Genomic DNA, 6,531 nt, shown 5'->3' on the forward strand with positions numbered 1-6,531 from the left:
TCCATTTGTAATACTTCAACATTATTTCCCATGTCTTTTACTGTTGAACAACTTTGTTCTATTAAACTAAGTCACCTTTGAGTACTATTTACAATGGTTCAAGCTATAAGCACAATTAAAATAAAAGACCAATTTAGAGAAATATTTGCTTTAAACACGATTAAATATTATATTCATAACATGTATAGAGTCACAAACTATTTTATTTTATTTTAGCATGAAATTTAAGAGGTTGTATTGGACTGACTAAAGCCTTCAAAGATTTTACCTAATCTTTGGTGTCAGTGACTCCTAACTTATACGCTCATTACGGTTGTAATAGAATACATCAAAGCAGAGAGATTACCGAGCAATATCCTAATAAGTCTCCTATGCAATCACACATATCTTTTCCTTTCTTTCTTTTTTTTCTTCTTTTTTTTCTTTTTTTTTAATATGGAATGCTTCACAAATTTGCGTGTCATCCTTGCAGAGGGATCTTCTCTGTATCGTTCCAATTTTAGTCTGTGTAGTGCTGAAGCAAGTGCAATCACACAGGTCTTTATCAGAGAGTGGCAGATCTAGGCAGAGAACGGCAGAAGCAGTGTGATGACAGGAGCAGATACGGTGACCTCAGAATGACAAGGAATGGATTTTCCCTCTGAGCCTCCAGATTAAAGAATCTTGCTTACACTTTGATTGCAGCTTTGTGGTGCTTGCTTTCACCTTCTGACCTCCAGCATCTGTTAAACAATTAATTTCTATTGTTTTTACTACCAACTGTGTAATAATATATTGTACAAACAAAGAGAAATGAACGCAAACCATAATGGCAAATAGTTCTATAAAACTTACATCTGTCAAGAAATGTTCTGTGCATTAAAAAAATCTACATTAAGCTAGATGTGTTGGTATGCAATTTGACCCCAGTGTTGGGGAGACCAAGACAGGCAGATCCCCAGATCTCACTGGACAACCAACTTAGTCTATTTAATAAGTTCCACGCCAGTAAGAGACTCCACCTTTTCCCAAAAGAAAAGAAGTATACACCAGAAATTGTCCTTTGGCCCCCACATGCATGCGTACATATAGACACATATATCTGAACACACATAGATGCACATGTGTACATGCACAAAAAAGTTACCAAAACTCAAACTTAGAAATTGTCACACCTGCTATGGCATAATTGTGAAATGTGCATATAACTGCCCAATATTATGCAGCTAGTGTAGATCAGACACACTGATCTACATGGGTCTTGAGTAATGTTTTGACCTGTAGCCTGCATATGTCTCAGAAGCAGTATTTCCAGAAAGGTAGCTTTGTGGCTAGAAACAATGTGGATTACAAGGAAAAAAATATTGGCAAACATGGTAATGTTGAGTGTTTGCAAAGATAAGGAGAAAAACAGGACTCCATGTGATATAGGTGTGATTACAGGCTGGGTTTTTTTTTTCCTAGATAGTAACAATTCTAATATTTATCCAAATGGCGAGTGTGCGGTAAGTCATTCCGCTATCATTAATTACAGCATCCTGGAATACTGAAAGGCAGGAACATTTTCTGGACACATCATTGAAGACACTTTAGCCACAGTGTAATCACCAGCAATCCAAGCTAGCCCACTACTGTGATTTCTATTGCTCCTTCCAAAACAGAACAGGACTTTCCAAGTTCTCACCCTCCCTCTACTGTCCTAACACTTCTTCCTTGAGGCCTTAGTTCTTAGCCAGTCTGTGCGAAAATTACTACCATGGTGACTGGCTCAGCCTAGGAACAAATAGCAGTATTGTTCAGAATGTCACACAGATGGAAATCAAGAAGGATGAGAGAGTTAATACTGGTTGCCCCCAGTAGTTTGTCTGTGCCAGATTTACACTGTGGTCTTACACATAGATTCAGATCAATCCCAGAGTCATATGCAGTTTAAGCCAGAGCTTCTGCAGCCAAAGCTAAGACTCAAGTAAGTGAAACAACTTCAGTAGGACGCAGTTAATAAGCGGAGGACTGACATTCATGCACAGGTCTAATTTTTACTGTAGGGGCTTTGACCAGTTATTTTGTTGGCTTTATTTGAAATACGAAGATAAAAATTTGCAAATAATTTGGCAAATATGCTTCTAAACTGAAATGGGAGGCATCCTGAGTATGTGTGAGATTTGAGAGGCCAAGGGTGCATTTTCAATGATTTGATCACTCAGTCAAACCTTCCACTAGGTCAGCGTAAGTCACACCCCTTTCCTCATCATGGAATACTAGAAAATGAAATGTTCCCAAGAACTCCGAATGACAGCTTGGAGAAAGACGGAAAGTAGATCCTATTAGCCTATGCTATGAACCCAAATGTCACATTATCTTATGACTGCAATTTGCTGATTTTCACATTATAGTCAGTTTGCACTTATGGGAAGGCATGATGTCCTCTGTTCCCCTAGAAATGCTAGCTCTTTTCCTGTCTGAACACTTCTCTGGCAGTGTTAATGGGAGCAGCTTACTTCTCCAAAGTCCTAGATTCTAATTTCTCAGCACGTTATGCCCTGGTAACAAACTTTCCACGGACGTGATTCAAAGATTACATATTTTAGAATTTTACTGCATAACACAGACTATACCAAGAAATAGAATTTGTAAACAGTTCCAAAATTGATAATAAAATTGACTTTTAAATGGCCTTATAAGTTATATTTAAGATGAGAGAAATAATTTTAAACCATAACAACCTATACTGTTAAATTTGACTATTTTCTTCTTTTACCATTAAAAATCTTTCACATTTTTCAGAAGTTATTTACACTTTGTTCTTTTGTTTACTATAATTATTAAATAAATTAATGTACTTGGGCAAGGAACATAGCTCGGTTGGTAGAGAGCTGACCTAGTACACATGAAATCAATCATCAGCACCTGATAAACTACGTGTGTGGCCCAGACTAGTAATCCCAGCCTTCAGGATATAGAAAATCTTGGCCACATTAGACTTTGTTTCCAAGAATAGTTAATATAATGTACTCTTGAAATAATCTTTTTTTCATCTGTTTTCTTCTAATTAAAATTCTACATACTATAATTTATAGCATTTCTAATTCTTTCTAGTGGAAACATTTTTTGTCAGCACAATCATCATAATTTATTTATCTTTGTTGTTTTTTTTTGTTTTTTCTTATTAAAAATTTCCACCTCCTCCTATTTCCCTCCCCCATCTCCCCACTTCCCCTCCCCCTCCCTCTCCAGTCCAAAGAGCAGTCAGGGTTCCCTGCCCTGTGGGAAGTCCAAGGTCCTCCCCACTTCATCCAGGTCTAGGAAGGTGACCATAACTAAAATTGTGTGTAAGGCTGCATAAATTGCATTAACTCCACAGTAATATTTATTAAATCAGTTTCCCTAGTTTGTTTCTATAGGACAGGGAATATGAATATATATATATATATATATTATTTCATGAAATTCATTGTTATGGAATGTATTGTTATTTTCCACATTTCTTCTATTTTACTATTAATTAGAAAATTATGCAGCTAAAGTTGAACTACCAAGTACATAAGTGGTTGAATACATAGACTTGCTAGAAACTATGAGAAAGAATTACAGGGATGCTTTATTTTAGAATTTTGGAACATATTCAGGATCTAGTCAATTAAAAATAGCATAATAAATTTTTTATGTCTCAAAATCAATAACATATTTTAAGAAGTAAATAGAGAAAATATACAAAAGTCAACAGAAGTCAATATTCCTTTACTTAAAGATCAGTCAGATTTTGTTTTATCCTTAATATATTTAATTCTGTTTTGTTTTATTGAATGATTTACTGAAAACAAAAGATCTTATTTTATCGATTCTTGATATAATCTCTTTATTCATCTAGAAGTATTTTTTTCATATTGTTACTCATTTGTTACTTAAAATTGTAAAACTTTACATGTTGGAGTCACCATTACATAAGAAATATTGTTGGTATGGACCAGAGTTACCTGTTTGTGTATCCTGTGAATTTCGTTGTTTGGGTTTGTTTTGTAACCTGTCTTTCTCTTTAAATTCCTTTCTCATACCTGCACACCGTCTTCCTAAGTGCCAAATTCTCAGAATTGCACGTGGTGTTAGAAATCAAGCTTTCCCTTTGCTTTCTCTTCAATAAGATTCACCTCCAGGAAATGAAAATCATTTGATGTCCACGGGCAGCCTGCTCTCAATGATTCACAAATAGATAGGTCAGAGCTGTTTATTTATAAGGCTCCAGAATCAATACTTTTCAAAGAGAAAATAAAACAGCCCATAAATCCTCACCCGAAAGGATTCCTGTTTAAAGCACCTCAACACGTAAGGTTAAAGTTATAGAATGAGTTATAGAACCTATGATGTCTTTAGTACTTATTTGTTAGTGAAGTATTCATTATGTAATTATTTTTGAGTTTTTCCATAAATACAACTTCATGGTTGTGCTACGGACAATTTTCATTTTGAATCTGTATGCAACATTATTCCTCAAAATTATTGCCTCAGGTTAGTGACAGTTACAGTCATGGTGGTTATTGGTTTTGGTGGTTGCCAGAATGCTGTTTTAATCAGTGCTTCAGAAATGCTATATGTTAATATCAAGGATCAATGCTACATTATTATCAAAACACTATTTCATTGTAATAACTATGTAGCTATTGTTATTTTAATTGGTAAATCTGAGTAGATGTTATTTTGTTCTTGAGACAGAATCTCACTATATTTATCAAATGTACTGAGTTGTTTCTCTTTGTTTTGTTTAGAGAAGAGGATGGTCTCACTATGTATCTCTGACTGGACCTAGAACTTGCTATATGGACAAGGCCTCTAATTTGGGACCATCCTCTGTCTTCCGAATGCTAGGAATGAGTTGAGCTATTCACATTCCCTTTCAAATTATCTGGTATTTCCCCAGTGTTCAGACACTCTAACAGTTACTGTTTGGGGGACAGAGACCTCAATTACACAGCTGTCTTCTGAGCTCTCACTGAGAAAGTGGGATAGGTTATAGAGTTTCAGACTGGAAAACAAAAGGATCTAAACCTTTGGTGAATCCTTCCCTAAGGGTCTTTTTCAGCTCACTTAATATTCTATAATCCTTGCTATGTAAAACAAACAAGGACATCCATGAAGATCTTTGCATCACTGTATCTTTCAAGCACTGTGAGCAGCAGTGCCTTAGTTCTAGTGCAGGCACCACACTTTAAAAATGGGACTTCACAGAACAGCCTCAGCTACTGTTGAAATTCAGATAACATTTACAACGGATAAAAGTAGGGAATTCATGAAGTAGACAACCATTCATAACATCAAGCAAGTCATTTACCAACACTAGACGTAAGTTCTCTCAACTCTTTTATAAACATCAGAGCAATGGCTTTTAAATTTTTTTTGTGGATTTTTTAGTCTCACTGGCCTCTGCAGGAATGGATATGAATTGGAATAGCTGCTGAGTATCTCACTTCAGGCCCTGGACCCTTTTGGCCTGCCTATACCTCTCCCTTCAACCAGAAAGCGCTATGTAGTTCAGATTTATCAGGTGTGCCGACATCTACACTTTAAGCAGAGTCAACACTTGAACCCACAAAAAGTTAAAGCCAATGATCTCACAATCTATGGTTGGCATGTCTTCTCCATTATCTTCAAGAGAAGGTCAGTTACCATTAGTAAAGTACATTTGATTTCTTAGTAAAACAAATAGAGACAGTCTTTTGAAGGTTCGTGTGTTTTAGATCTCTTAGTCTGGGATTCTGTGCTCTTTTATAAGTGTGCAATGCTGCTTTATAGTGGGGATTCCTTATCCATGTACATAGTGACCTACAAGGCACAGATTTATTATGAGCCTCAGCATTATAAAAAATTCTTTTTGGAAACATTGAGCTTTCACTGTGATGGTCTTGCAATTTTGAACACATACACACACATACACACTCTCACACACACACAAACACACACATGAAACAAAGACAAAGATGTGCCTCCTATCAACCAATGCAGTCACTGGCACGACAACAACAGAGAACTTAAGGATACTTTACTCACTGTTCTTGTGCTCATTATTCTGGCCCCAGGTATACTGGAGGTAAAGAATCAAGAGTGAGAATGGTCAATAGCCTTTCATAGGACAGATATATTTCTTATTTTTAAAACCCTTTTTATTAAAAAAATGTTCATTTATTGATGATGGGAAGATCACACATGACACAGTACTCATGGGGAGTGGTCAGAGGATATCTTGCAAAAGTCATTTCTCTCCTTGTACCATGTGAGCCTCAGGAATTAAGCTCAGATTCTCAGACTTAGCTGTGCCTTCTTGACAGCCCAAAAAGATTTTCTTACACATAATCACTCTACAAAATTTTTCACCTAACTTCATATTCTCAATAAAATATGACTTATTTATAATATTACATTTAAAAAATAACACCTTAAATGTAGCAAACTTTCTTGGATTGCCAGCCTCTAAACCATGATATGGAGACTTAGCATTAATTATGAATGCTCGGTCTTAGCTTAAGCTTGTTTCTCGCTAGATTTTTATGTAAATTAACCCAT

General features: G+C 35.8%; 1 pseudogene; it reads right to left on the reverse strand.

The window, feature by feature from the left end:
• Positions 1-429: 429 nt before the first annotated feature.
• LOC126489594 (uncharacterized) lies at positions 430-527 on the reverse strand (annotated as a pseudogene).
• Between the last annotated feature and the right edge of the window lie 6,004 nt (positions 528-6,531).

This window comes from Alexandromys fortis, unplaced genomic scaffold (genome assembly GCF_014885135.2).
Source record: "Alexandromys fortis isolate MF-2015 unplaced genomic scaffold, M_Fortis_MF-2015_v1.1 scaffold_166, whole genome shotgun sequence".
In the NCBI taxonomy this organism is placed as follows: Eukaryota; Metazoa; Chordata; class Mammalia; order Rodentia; family Cricetidae; genus Alexandromys; species Alexandromys fortis.